At 49.7% G+C, this 13,304-nt stretch overlaps 1 protein-coding gene across 13 annotated transcripts in view; it reads left to right on the forward strand.

Moving 5' to 3' along the window:
• The first annotated feature begins 3,204 nt into the window (after window positions 1-3,204).
• Window positions 3,205-13,304, forward strand: part of Dnmt3b (DNA methyltransferase 3B) — a 38,320-nt gene continuing 28,220 nt past the window's right edge. For 5 of the 13 annotated variants that reach the window (NM_001122997.2, NM_001271744.1, NM_001271746.1 and 2 more), the window contains exon 1: window positions 3,243-3,534. The gene's annotated coding sequence lies outside the window, so the exon portion shown is untranslated. Of the gene's footprint in view, window positions 3,535-4,578; window positions 4,694-13,304 lie in introns of all 13 variants that reach the window. The other 8 variants (NM_001003961.4, NM_001003963.4, NM_001003960.4 and 5 more) reach the window with 5 other exon arrangements.

Raw genomic sequence — 13,304 nt, forward strand, 5'->3', positions numbered from 1 at the left:
ATGTTGGTTCTGGTGATTGAACTCAGACTTGACAAGTGTCTTTACCCACTGAGCCATCTTACCAGCCCTCTAGATAAAGTGTGGCACTTTAATACCAGTACTTAGGAAGCCGAGGCAAGTGAATCTCTGAGTTCAAAGCCAGCCTGCTTTACATTGGGTGATTCAAGCCAGCCAAGGCTACATAAACCCTATTTCAAAACTCAAACAAACAAAACTTGTCTTATTCATAAAGGATTCTCTCAAGTAAAGTTTTATCATAAAGCATACATTAAAACTAGGCCTGGGGGCTGGCGAGATGGCTCCGCAGGTAAGAGCACTGACTGTTCTTCTGAAGGTCCTGAGTTCAAATCCCAGCAATCACATGGTGGCTCACAACCATCCGTAGTGTGATCTGATGCCCTCTTCTGGTGTGTCTAAAGACAACTACAGTGTACTAACATATAATAATAAATAAAATCTTAAAAAACAAAACAAAGCAAAACTAGGCCTGGTAGTATATAATTCTGGCACTTGGGAGGTAGAAGTAGACAAGATTAGAAACTCAAGTTCTCCCACAGGGCAAGGCCATTCTGTTTTACTAGAAACTGTGACTCCAAAGAAAAGCAAACAAGGGCTGAAGAGATGGCTCAGCAGTTAGGAGCATTAAATCTTCCCGAGGATCCAGGTTAGACTCCAAGCACCCACAGCATTTGGAACTCCAGTTCCAGGGAATCCAACACCTCCATCTGACCTCCACAGAAACCAAGCGCACGTGCAGTACACAGACAGACAGACAGACAGGCAAAACACTTGTGCATATAAGATAGAAACAAATCTTAAAGCCAGGCAGTGGTGGTGCACGCCTTTACTCCCAGCCTTGGGAGGCAGAGGCAGGTGGATTTCTGAGTTCGAGGACAGCCTGGTCTACAAAGTGAGTTCCAGGACAGCCAGAGCTATACAGAGAAACCCTGTCCCGAAAAACCAAAATAAATAAAATAAAATAAATGCCTCCCTCTTCCAACCAGGTTTCGCTCCACTCTTCCCAAACTCAGGCTGATGCTCTTTGCTCTGTCTTTTTACGGGCAGTCTTGTGGCTCAAGTGAGTTGACCAATATGGCCAATGGCTTTTCAAACTGTAAAGTTTTGTGCTCTCTGGAGATTATTTTCTTTCTTTCAACAAGGTCTCATTGCATGACCCTGGCTGACCTGACTTGTAACGGAGACCAGACTGGCCAGAGATCATCCAGTCTGCCTCTGAAGTGCTGGAATTTAAAGGTATGCATCACCATACCTCCCTGGAGGTAGTTCTCTTTCTTTCTTTTTAAAAATAAGTTTATTATTTTGTATGTATGGGTATTTAGCTTCTTGTGGAAGTCAGAAGAGGGTGTCTGGGCTCTGGAATTGGAGTTACCTATAGTTGTGAGCTGCCATGTGGGTGCTGGAAATTGACCCCCGTTCCTCTGGAAGATATGCCAGTGCTCTTAACCACTGAGCCATCTGTCCAGTTCTGTCTGTAGTTTTCTTACTCCCATTTTCCTTAACTTTTCCTTCTGGGTGTGGAGAAGGGGGATTTTAGACAGTGTCTCACACAGCCACAGTCCAGTCTGGTGTGGAACTTGCTCTGTCACTGAGGTTGGCCTTAAATTCCTTAAACTCCCAAGTGCTGGGATTCTAGGTAGGATCCACCATGCTTTGATTCTCTTGACAGTTAGAGTCATTCCCAAGCGACAGACCAAGACCACCTGCTCATCCAGACTCTTTTAAGGCATCCTCTTTTGCACCAACTTCCGGACACACTTCAGAGCCCTGGCAGTCAAGACATTCCTGCGGTTCCTCTTCCCTAGGGGGCCAGGTCCAGGCCGGGCTGGGCTTTCTCTCCTTTTGTCTTTTGACCAGTCTACTCTTTTTTAAGTAGAAAAGGGCCCAGGAAGTGTTAAGACTTGAAGTTCCCCAAATAGTCGCCATTTGCCCATTTACTCACTAACCAGGAAGAAGGGCAGGAGGAAAGCTGTGTTTAACAGGAGTTAGAACCCCAGAGGCAAGAGACCTGTGGAGATTCATTCATTCATTCATTCAACCAACTTGTATTGAGTTAATTCCTTTTGATGCTAGCCTCCCTGTGGACCTGTGCTCCTAGAGAGATGTGGCTTCCAGTTTCCATCTAGATGGAAGATGGAAGCCACCTCTGCCCCGCTAGGAGATGCAGACAAGACTATACAAAACAATCTCAGATGGGTTTCAGTGTTATAGGATTTGAAGACTGTTCTGTTTGGTGATAAGAAAGCCTCTTCTTGTGACAGATCTGGGGAAACAAAGTCTGAAAGGAGGAAAGAGGCCAAAGCTTTCCTTAGAAGGACAATGCTTGGTGTGTAGGAGGAGCAGCAAAGCAGAAGAGGTTGGAGTGAAGTCAGGGAGCCAACAAAATAAAAGATCCGTGAAAGCTGAGCCTGCACGTGCTAGGCCTTGTATCGAGCCGAGCCTTTGCAATCATTCGATTTGTTTATCCCTTTAACATATATTTATTTAGTGTCTACTTTAGTGATCACCATCTAATGTATGGAGACAGACAAGCAGGAAAACAAATAAACATGAACGCCAGGTGCCTATCATAAGTATTTGTGTTTCTCCAGTGGTTCAGCGTGGGCCTTTTGGCCGAGGCAGCCCTAAGCTGCAGGGTAGGGCTCCTCCCCAGCTGGCACGAGGAACCCAGGTAGTTGGGGGAACATGTATGCTTTTTCTTCCTCCAAGGCCTCCTCTCCCCTCAAGATGGCTGACAAAGGCCAAGCTAGGTGAAAGCAGGAAGCAGAACGGGGGTCCCCAGCGGGTGACCCATAGGGCCACTACAGCGCCCTGGACAGCTTTGCAGCGGAGGGATGGTCGAAAAGCCAATGCAGGGTTGCTGTGTGACTCCAGCAGGAGCTCTTCCCTCTCTGGGCCGCTCATCCAGACCTGTGAATGTGCTTGTATGTGCGTGTGTGCATCTGATCTGGATTGGGGGACAGGAAAGGGGGTGTCTCAGGTGGAGAGGGCTGGGAGCTATCCGTGGGCTCTGGTCATCTAGGAGGGTGACCCGCAAGGCATAGGGGGCCCAGGGGAGGCTCCCGAGGAGGCAGGGCGAGGAAGCTCGGGAGGGATTTCAAATCTCCCTCGCCCGTCCCCTAGGCCCGGCCGGCCGGTGAGTGGCTGCGGCGGGGGCGCCCCCCGGGCGGGGGCGGGGCCAGGGCCGGGCCCGGGCTACAAGGGCAGCGGCGCCGCCCCCTCCCCACCCACTCCCGTGCGCGCCCGGCCCGTAGCGTCCTCGTCGCCGCCCCTCGTCTCGCAGCCGCAGCCCGCGTGGACGCTCTCGCCTGAGCGCCGCGGACTAGCCCGGGTGGCCCACTGGCGCGCGGGCGAGCGCACGGGCGCTCCAGTCCGGCAGCGCCGGGGTTAAGCGGCCCAAGTAAACGTAGCGCAGCGATCGGCGCCGGAGATTCGCGAACCCGACACTCCGCGCCGCCCGCCGGCCAGGACCCGCGGCGCGATCGCGGCGCCGCGCTACAGCCAGCCTCACGACAGGTGAGCGCCACGCGCCCCTCGTGGGCTGGGACCTGGTGGTTGGGGCTGTGTGGGTTCCGGGACGACAGGTCCCCTGGTGGCGCCTGGATGTTTGCCGGGGTTGGGGAGAACGGGGCGCGTGGCGCTTAGCGGGACGGGGACACGGGACTGGGCACGGGGACAGAGGAAGCGAAGTCCCCGCTGCACTCCGCCACTCTGAAGAGTTGAGGGAAGGAGACCTGCAGCAACTTTTCTGGAGTGTAGAGTTGAGAACACTTGGGAGCGGAGTGGGGCCCGAGCGGTGGCTGTCCCCGGGACCCAAAGTCCTTACCTAGCCCAGTTCTTACCCAGAGCCTCCTCGGGGAGGAAAGGCTGGGATGTAGAGGCAGAAGTTGTTTTGTCAATGTAGTAGTGGTTGTGGATCCGTTCTGACTTGGAACCTCGCACTCCCAGGTTGGGATGGCGCTCTGGGTACCGGCAAGTGGGGATGCTAGATGGGCGTTGTCCCCGGGGTCCTCCGGAGCGGAGCCTCTTGTGCTGCAGCGTTGCCGGCTGCTGGGAGGGGCTGGCTGAGCACACCTGGCCGGGGAGGAGCCAGCGGGGGGCGGTTCCTCACCTTGCCGGCTGCCCTAGGGGCTCACTTTCCATTCTTAGCCTTCTTCCGGGGTGAGGTGGCCCCACTACCTAGTCCATACACTGAGTCCTTAATTATAAAATGACCCTCTGCCTCCACTTCCTAGCGGTTAATCGTCCGTGCTTCAGGGATTGCTTAGGGATACCTGTGGAATCCGTCCAGGCTAGAGGTTGCAATCAAAGCGGAGACCTACTTACTGCGTTCCCAAGGTTGGACTGCACGGAGGGGAAGAGTTTCTTGCTCCAGTCTCACCTGTGGCAGCGGCAGTCCTGTGATCTCCATGCCTCTGCCTGTGATTCCCTGTGATTTCTGCTTTGCACTCGGAAGCATATGAATTAAAATGAATTAAGGCCTCAGTAGAGTGCTTCCGGACTTGTGGATGTTGTGGGCTTTGGGCTGGTGACACTCACCGACCTTCCTCTGTCCACCAGGCCCGCTGAGGCTTGTGCCAGACCTTGGAAACCTCAGGTATATACCTTTCCAGACGCGGGATCTCCCCTCCCCCATCCATAGTGCCTTGGGACCAAATCCAGGGCCTTCTTTCAGGTAAGCTACCCACCACCACTGCATTACACCTCCCAGCTTCAAGGTAAACTTCCGTAAGGTTGGTAATACACCAAGCACCATCTTTATTGTGTGGTTGGCCTCATTACCTCCCGGCACATGGTTGGAAGCAGACTGCCCATCTCGGGCAAGCACTGTCTTGGATTTGTGCTTAAGTCCTACTATTGCAAAAGCAATTACAGTTCTATCCATGTGCTTTAGTTGCTATAGAAGGCCATGTGCAATAGAAACAGTTCACTAAGATTAGGGAGGAAGCCAGCTTGTGGGGTCTTCAACCCCCCCATCTTCAAGGTGGGATAAGCACTCAATGGCACAGCACCTGGAGTAGGCCTCAGTATGCGAATGTTGAGGTACGCTGGGCCGAGCGGAATGGAAAGTCACCCCTGCCAGCCCCTCCTTTTCCTGCCTCCCCGAGGTACTGTGTTTCATTCTCAGCTATGGAGGCATTTCTGAACCATCATTGTCTGTGGCTGGGGAGTTGGCAGGAAGGGCTGTCTTTGTTTCCTTTTTAAAAAAAATTTATATTTTATTCTGTACGTGTGTGCACGAACAGGCCATCACTGTGAAGGTCAGAGGAAAACGTGTGGCAGGCAACATACTCTACCATGTGGGTCTGGAGATCAAACTAAGGACACCAGCCTTGGCTGCAAGTGTCTTTACCTGCAGGGCCATCTCCACTCCATCACCGACCCCTTTGTTCCCTGTTGGAAAAGGGCTGTGTTGTTTATGGTTTTGGGCCACTTTTTTTTTCCTCCTTCCCCCTCTATGTTTGAGGATTGCTAAAGGTGTAATTGACAAGCTAAGCAAAATCCTTCACCTTTCCTGTTGGGGTGGGGAGAGCTGAGACAAAGGGGCTGGTGAGGCTGCTGGGGCCAGCCACATCCTTCTTAAAGCCATAGGCCCAACTCTTACCCCTACAAAGGTTGGGGGAGGGGAGAAGAGGATCTTGGAGCTGCAGGGGGCTGAGGGAGGAGGAAGGGAGGTGGGGCTGGCGAGGCTGCTTCCCTGCTTGCCCTTCCTCCAGCCATGTGGTGCCTCTGACCCAGAGACTCCTGTCACCCTTCATTATCACAGCCCAAGGCACCCGATTACAGTGGACATTTGGACAAGTACGCCATCCAGGGAAGTGTCCTTTGGCATTCCTTTGTCCCAAACCAACTTCCATGTCGGCGCCACCTCTAGTTCTGGATACCATTTCCAAGATAGCGCTTGCTAAATCTGGTTTCCTGTTTTTTTTTTTTTTTCCTCCTCTTTCTTTTTTCCATAAGAAATAGGGCCTTCTGTGTTGCATAAAGGTGTTCTTTACCCCCAGGTAGTGGCATGCATCACCAGGCCTGGCCTCAGCTGTATTCTGTTGGGTGGTCTGGCCTGTTCTGGCCTGGCCTGTTTCTACCTCAACCTACTAATCTCCCTCCATTTCCTTCCTCAGGCCATGTCTAAATGTTGCTCATGTCTTTTGCGAAGTGTGACTGTGTGCGCACGCGCGTGTCTCAGGGACCCCTTTATAGGTTGTAGGACGGAGGCTCTGGGAGATCTAGGCACTTCCATTGTTGTGACTAGCTTTGAATAGGGGACATTTACACTTTAACATTTTCCGCCATCTCAGGATGGATTGCTCTGCAGAAGGACAGATGCCCAGGGCAGATATTCAGGTATGTCTGTCTCTGGCTGACACAGGTACATTGGCTGCTGTGTTGAGTTAGTTTCCTGAGGCTCTCTCCTAGCTGAGATCCCACCAGTGGCAAGAAGGGTCACATGGGATCCAGGATAATTTTAGATTAGTGAACTGATTGCTCACTCAGAGTTGAGTAAAAAGCCCCCTGTAAGCCGGGCGGTGGTGGCGCACGCCTTTAATCCCAGCACTCGGGAGGCAGGGGCAGGTGGATTTCTGAGTTCGAGGCCAGCTTGGTCTACAGAGGGAGCTCCAGGATAGCCAGGGCTACACAGAGAAGCCATGTCTCGAGAAACCAAAAAAAAAAAAAAAAAAAAAAAAGCCCCGTGTCTGCAGGGTAACAGGATGCTGAAGCAGCGTCCTCAGCAGGGCCCAGGATTGACATTCTGCTTATGAGGGTATGTCCTAGGCCTCACTTGGTCTATCTAATAAAGTGAACAAGGGAGAATCTTTCTTTTTCTTTCTTTTTTTTTTTCTTTATGGCTTGCCTAACATTTAAAAAAATTTTTATTTTATTATGTATGTGAGTACACTGTCACTTTCTTCAGACACACCAGAAGAGGGCATCAGATCCCATTACAGATGGTTGTGAGCTACCACGTGGTTGGTGAGAATTGAACTCAGGACCTCCGGAGGAGCACTCTTAACCACTGAGTCATCTCTCCAGCCCTGGGAGGCTTGTTTTTTTTTTAAGGAGCTAATTACTGTCTAATTGCTGGAGATGCTAAAGTTCGGGTAATAGAAAAGGACGCCAGGGAGTCAAATGCTGAGGATGTAGTTCAGTAGTAGAACCCTTCCTCAGCCAGCATGAGGCCCTGGGTTTAATCCATTGTACTGTGCGCACATAAAAACAATACATTCTAGCTTTTGTTTGCTTTTTGAGCCTTGCTGTGTATCACTGGTGTTCCCGGCTAGATTGATGCTTGTTATGACCTATGGCGTGTAGCACAGCCTGGCCGTTATTTTGCTTCGGTGCTTTGTGCTTAGATTATGGGCATGAGCCGCGAGTCTTGCTTGCTTTTGTTCTTGCTGGGGATTGAATGGGGGGGGCTGTTTATGATATGCAAGTCCACAACCTCAGAACTACACATAGTCTCACTGGGGTGTTGTAGGCAAGAGTCTTGCTGTAGGTAGGCTTAATGAGAGCTGGGTTTCAAGTCTGTCTCTGTCCAGCTCAACATTTTGTGTTCACAGTTTTGAGTGACTGGTTTTTCAATGGGCCTTATTGGTGACCAGCAGCGTTTAATGCTCTATTGTAGGGTAAGGCTTGATCTTTACTTGGCGCTGCCCCCTCAAAGGAAAAGAAAAAAAAAGCAGGTGTGCTGGGACAGCAAGCGAATTTGTTTGCTGCCCCTAGGTTTCTGTTACTGAATCTGCTTGAAAAAAATTTTTTTTTCCCCTGACCAGTGAGCTCTTCTAGCGCACAGCTTGAGGTGTGAGTAAGAGTTTGTGAGCTTGTGTTTTTGCCTCCCCTGGACCTAGGCTGTATAATCAATCAATCCCTTGCGCTCCTGTCCAAGGCTTAGCCTGTGTGGATGTCAACAACAGAACAAACTGAGGAAGAACGCCTGGGAGAGGGAAGAGGCTAGCTGATCTTCTGCAGTTGTTTCCATGATGTGCAGCCACATTTACTTCCGATTGTATGTGTGCTGGGGCTACGAGACCAACTTGGGGTCATATTACCAACTCCATCACTGCTTCCTGAGGCTCCATGAATGGGCTGTACTGATTTTTTTTCAGCTGCAGCAGGGGGTTGAGCATCATGTAGTTGAAGAAGCGCTTGATGAGTCCAGGGACCTGGTGAGAGATGGTTGCTTAGGCTAGCCATATCAGAAGGTGGGTACTGGAGGTAGGGCTTACCTGTGTTTTACCAAAGGCAGAGTAGAACAAGGATTAGGAAAACCCTGAAGAAATGTGTTCTTCCTTGCTCTGGACAAAGAGGGACCAGCAGCAACAGTGTAGTTCAGGTGCCTGAACTTGTCTTTGTTAGACTAGTCTGCCTCTGTTCTCTGATGATTACAATTATACCTTCCTTAATATTTATATTTTTTGTATATGAGTACACTGTAGCTATCTTCAGACACACCAGAAGAGGGCACCAGATCCCATTAAAGATGGTTGTGAGCCACCATGTGGTTGCTGGGGATGGAGTTCAGGACCTCTGGAAGAGCAGTCAGTGCTCTTAACCTCTGAGCCATCTCTCCAGCCCCACGTGCAGGTTTCTCTACTTGAACATGGTCCCTTCTATCTAGCAGGAGCTGTCCTCATCTGCCTTTCAGTAGTTCTCCTTAGTGGCTGTGTAAAAATCTCTTCTTTTCCAGGTTTAATACAAACAGTCACTTGTTTGCAGATTTCGCTATGACATTACAATGACTGGACCACTCATCTGCTTATCTTTGATTATTTTAAAATTTGATGAGAGGTTCTGGAGAGATGGCTCAGCAGTTAAGAGCACTGGCTGTTCTATGAGAGGACCCAAGTGGTGGATTCCCAGCATCCACAACTCTATAACCCCAGTTCTAGGCGATCTGATGCCCTCTTTTGGCCTCTGCAGGTAGCAGACACACACACACACACACACACACACACACACACACAGAGTATACATGCAGACAAAATACTTTATACAGAAAATGAAAGTAAGATTTTACTTAAAGATTATTGAAATGGGGTCTTGCCTAGTAGACCTGGGTACTTGTTCTGTAGTCTAGGCTGGCCTCAAACTTTTGGTTTTAGTCTCCAGAGAGCTTGTGGCAGGAGAGAAAGCCACATTCTGGGCTTGATACTTATTTATTTATTTATTTATTGAATCTGTTGAAAGTACACGTCCATCAATGCCCACTTCTATCACAGGTGACATGAGGGTGTGTAAGGTGATTTTTGGAACTTGGCAGAATTTGATTCTGAGACAACAAGGTAGCATGGCTATTTTGGGTAGCATGGTAGTTTGCTTTAATCCTAGTACTCAAGAGACAGAGGCAGATTGGTCTTGAAGTTCAAGGCCAGCCAGGTACCAGGCTCAAAAAACTAAACAAACCCCAAACCAAAACAGTGTGTTGAATGCACTCAAAGCCATGACAGTCCTGTGACAGTCAGGACAACTTGATTGAGGTAGTTTGTTCTCCTTGTTCTCCTGGGGATTGGATTCACATTGCCAGGCTTGGTGGCTTCTTTATGTGATGTGTGGTGAGCCATCTCTCTGACCTTCTGCATTTACATTTTTTTTGGTTTTGTTTTTCAAGATGGTTTCTCTGTGTAGATCTGATTGTCCTGGAACTTGCTCTGTAGACCAGGCAGGCTTCAAACTCAGAGATCCGCCTGCCTCTACTTCCTAAGCGCTGCGATGAAAGGCATGTGTCACCACCACCTGGCTTGCATTATTTCAGTCAAGATTTCATTTTATTTTGTGGGTGTTTTGCCTGTACCTGTCTGCACCATATCCACTTAGTATTCTCAGAGGCCAGAAGAAGGTGTCCTGGAAGAGCAGTGAGGACTAATTTAAGCCATCTTTAGCCTCATACTTAATTTTAACTTATTCTAACTCTGTCCCAGGCCTTGTAAGGACCCCTGCAGTGGCCCAAGTCTCTGATTCTTATGATGTTGTGACCCTGACAAGGCTCTGCTTGCTCTGAGCTGTAGTGTGTCCTCCTGTAGAATGGAGCCTGTCTGCTGTGTTTCACTGTGAGGCACAAGGGAAGTACTCCCAGCACATCTGCTCACAGCTGTCCTTGTGGAACAGGCAGGGGAGGACTCCAGGGAGGCTGTGGGTTCTCAGTGCCTCCACACAGCAGCTCCGGGAATGGAGCAGGTGAGACTCTTTCGACCTCTCTTCCTTGGTTCTGTCCTGAGGCTGGAGGAGAGGCACAGACCTCCATTTGCTCCCCTTCATGATCTTAACCTCCCTCCTTCCTGCCAGGGAGGTTACAGGATGCTGTGGAATAGCTCTTTGGCTGGCTAGCCTGGAAGAGATGGATGGTATCAGCTTTAAATTGCTGGGGTTGGAAGGAGTTCCTGGGCCCCCTCTTGAGTCTAATCGTGGTGTCACTTATGCCTCGTCTGCCACATTGCATTTGATTTTCTGACCTGGTTCCTGCACAACTGCCCGGTTTCTGGGAAAGGCTCAGATGTTACCTTTGCTCCTGAGGTTAGGAAGCTACTTCTTGGAAGGTAAATACAACAGTAGATCATACTTCATGCCACGGAGTGCCCCTGAGACCTGGAGTGGCTGGTGAACCCTTAATAGCATTTAAGGGCCTGTCTGCTTGTCTCTGGAAACATCATTAGTAAGGCCTGCGCCCTCTGGACTGCTTGGGCATTAGAATTGACAGGGTCATTAACTTCTCTCCTGCATAGATTTCTGGGAGATGTATGTTTGTGCTGTTCAGGCTACTTGAAAGCAGAGAGCAGAGAACATTACCTGTGTTCGATTTGACACAGGGTGTCAGCCACACTGGAAAACCCCTTGCAGAGGTAACACCTCTTGAGAAGGAATAGCCAGTTTAGCATTCCTACTAGAAAATTACAGTAGATAAGGCCAGTTGGCTCGTGATAGGAGTTATATTACTCAAGAAGTGCTAGTGTTGAACCGGAAGCCAACATTTAGCCTGAGGCCAAAATGAGGTACCTGAGAAGAGATTTGTTATCTGGAATCACATACCAATCCTTGGTGCTGAGCTGAGTTTCGGCGTCACCAGGCTCTATGAGTGAATATTATGTTCCCTTTGCCTAAGTTATACACCCCTCCCTCAACCCTTTTATTTTAGACAAGGTCTAACTTAGAGCCCTGGATGGCCTAGAACTTACTATGTAGACCAGGAATGTGCACCTGTGATCTTGCCTGGTGTTTGAGGAGGTTAGCAGTCAGATCCCATGAACTGGAGTCATGGTAGCTATAAAGCCACTTTGTGAGGTGTGTGTGTCGTGAACCTCAAGTCAGGTAACTGCCAGGAAACTGCTCTTAACAACTGAGGCATCCCTACAGCCCCAGTATGCAAGGGGGCAGTTCTGCCGTGAAGTCCATCCCTGGGCAGCCAGGTAATGGACCATAATGATGGGGTTCATTTCCACATAGTCCTGCCTGCGGGTCCAGGTGGGTTTGTGGGATGCTGAGGTGCTTTGGGGAAGGTTTGCCGCCCACCTTTCAGACACTGGCTCACTAGGCACCGCTAATGCCCGGGGGAAGGTCCGGGGTAGTTAATCATTGTCAGCGCTGGGCAGCAGGTCCTCTTGGACCTGTGTAGAAAGAGGGCACACACCTGTCTGGCTTCTGGTTGACCCAGATAGGGTCTGTCTAAGGGACTGAAGTCCAAGGCTGTGTGAGAAAACCCACTACTGACCCTGGCTGAGAGGTCACGCATGTCCTTGCTTTAGGCCTGACTCCACACCAGCTCTTGACTCTGCCTCCTCCTCAGAGTGTGCCTCAGGGAGCTTCAGCGTCCCTCTTGTGCCAGGTGGCACTGATCTTGTCTGAGGGGACATGCTCTTCTGATTACATACAGCCCACCCAGCAGCTTTCCTGAGTGTCTGCCTTCCTGGCCTCAGGAAATGGCCACAGTCAACTAGTTAGCTCTACCAAATCATGGTGCCTGGCTGATGGGACCGGATCAAACACTTCCCTTGTCCGTGGGGAGCAGAAGAGAGAGAGTCCTTGTGTTAAGAAAAAGTTGAAGGTTGGGACTGGACCATTTGGCCTAGGAGTCCCATTTGCTGTCTGTGATTCTCTAATGCTAATGCACAGATTAGTCAGAGATCTTGAAGTTTAAAGCCCTGGTGGGACAGGTTAGTTAGCTTTAGCCCAAGAGTGCAGCTAATGCCTGTGTATCCAGTGCGAGGTGCTGACTCTGGACTACTGATGGAACCAGAGGTGTTCACATGCTCTCTTTGCCATGCTTGGGATGCAGTCTAGGCCTCGTGTATAAATTTCAAATACTCTTGTGGGTGTCTGCCATACTATACTGTTCATACTGAGCTGCACAGTGCCCCCAGGTAGGTGCTAAGCCTGTCTCGTACTCTTGGAGCAACACTAGGTGCAACTTCTAGAAAGTTCACTGGGTAGACAGCTGCTGAGTGTTTTAAACAGAGGAAAGAGGAGACTGGAAACCAGGTGGTCAACTGCTCTTTCAGCCAAGTTTCAGAACACGAGTGTATGTGGTGAGTGACTTCCTTCGGTTGTATGGTGAGAAGGAAGAATATTCCAGGCCTAGTGTGACCTGATACCTACGGTATGTGAACCCTTAATTCCAGCACTCAGGAGGAAGAAGCAAGTAGATTCTGAATCTGAGGCCAGGGCTACACAGAGACTCTTGTCTAAAAACAAAAAAGAAAAACAAACAAATAAACAAACCAAACTGGAACAGATTGTCTGCCTAGCATTGTTGACTTGATTATGGAGTTCTCATGCCTGGGATTTTATGTTTATTTGAGACAGGGTTTCTCTGTATCCCTGGCAGTCCTGGAACTCACTCTGTAGACCAGATTGGCCTCAAAACTCAGATATCTGCATGCCTCTGCCTTCTGAATGCAAGCCACCACACCCAGCTATGTCTGAGATGTGTGTGTGCGCGCACGCGTGTGCGTACACCTGCGAGTGCATTCAAGTGTATACGTGTGTATGTACGACTTGATAATGTAGTTATCACACCTGAGATTTGTAGTTAACATACTTCAACGTCAAAAGGGTGGGTACACAGCAGGTGAAGGAACATGGTTCACAAAGGCAGGCCTCCAGTCTCATATTCTGAGGCTGATTGCTAGATGTTCAAAGCTAGACTGAGCTGCCTAGGGATATGGACAGAGTGGACCTCATTTCGTGGGGTTGTAAAAGCCTTTCTTTTTTTGTAAAGATTTTTATTTTGTGGGGGGTGTTTTGCCTGCACCTATGTCTGTGTGTAGAGCACCTGTTAGGGTCCCCTAAAGCTGGAG

The sequence above is a fragment of the Mus musculus genome, chromosome 2 (genome assembly GCF_000001635.26).
Source record: "Mus musculus strain C57BL/6J chromosome 2, GRCm38.p6 C57BL/6J".
NCBI lineage: Eukaryota > Metazoa > Chordata > Mammalia > Rodentia > Muridae > Mus > Mus musculus.